This window comes from Sinocyclocheilus rhinocerous, unplaced genomic scaffold (assembly GCF_001515625.1).
Source record: "Sinocyclocheilus rhinocerous isolate Xijiao unplaced genomic scaffold, SAMN03320098_v1.1 scaffold3896, whole genome shotgun sequence".
In the NCBI taxonomy this organism is placed as follows: domain Eukaryota; kingdom Metazoa; phylum Chordata; class Actinopteri; order Cypriniformes; family Cyprinidae; genus Sinocyclocheilus; species Sinocyclocheilus rhinocerous.
This window is the reverse complement of record NW_015655593.1, coordinates 1,255-2,452: the sequence shown is the minus strand read 5'-3', so window position 1 is coordinate 2,452 and position 1,198 is coordinate 1,255.

Below are 1,198 nucleotides of genomic sequence, written 5' to 3'. Positions count from 1 at the left end.
TGTTCAAATTTTGGCGGATGCCTATCAGTCCTCTTAGCTGGGTAGGGTTTCGCAAGAGAGTGGAAGGTAAATGGAAGACAATTTTGAACCAATGTTCTCAAGTTTCACAAATACCTGTTTAATTGCTAAAAATCTCTGCTTTATGATTTTCACAGGCAAAATCCCAGCAAACAGCCGCAGTAGTCAACTCAGAAGAAAACAGCTGAGAGAGAGAAGAAGAAGAAGAAGGAGAGAAAAGTTTTGCTCCCAATGTTCGGAAAAATGACAGGGTGGTGGCGCTGTTAAATTGATACACCTAGGGGGTTGGTTTTGCTGTGTTAGCAGGATAAAACTAACTTAACCTAAGTACTGAGGAAACCCTAATTTTCCTTTTGGGGTTTTGCCACTAGCGGGCTTAAGCCAAACGGGCAAACTTATGAAAATTTAGCTGAGTTAATTAAATAACTGAAGGAGAGAGGAAAGAAGGCCTAACAGGTCTACCTGCAGAACTTAATTGCAAATGAAATTAGAATTTCAAGTTATAAATGGTATTTCCTGGTTAAGATTTAATGATGTTATCATTAAAAATTGATGAGAGCAACTAAATTTAAAATTAATCAATAGGTACCTTGAAGCAGGGTAACCCAACCCTGATGAGCTACAGATTAAATTAAAATTTCAGAGCATTATTGACAGTAAATTAAATTAGAAACTTTGAATCCCTAAGGATAGCAAGTTACTAATACCCACCGATGTTCCTACAATCATAAGGGCAATTATAATTAGCTTAATCCGTACCATCCCAATTACTTACAAATGCAATCAAAAAATTACAGAGCCCTATTGATAGTTAATGATTAAAAATTCTAATGTTGTTGTCTTTAGATTATAAGAGCAATTTATAATTAAATTAATCAGTAGATATTGTTTCTATTTGAAAGCAAGAACTGAAATTAATTTTTGAAATGAAATGAAAATTCCAAATCTGCAATTAATTATGAAATGAAATAAAAATTTCAAATCCATAATTACTTAAATTCGTAATATCTACTGATGTCATTCATATTATAAGAGCAGTTATAGCTGAATTAATCACATGACCAGGATCAATTTTTGAAACAAAACAACAACAGCTATGGCCGTTTAAACTGCTAAGAGAAGAACTGCTAAACAAGCAGAAGGAAGAGGACAAACCTTTAAACCTTTAAACAAATGTGAC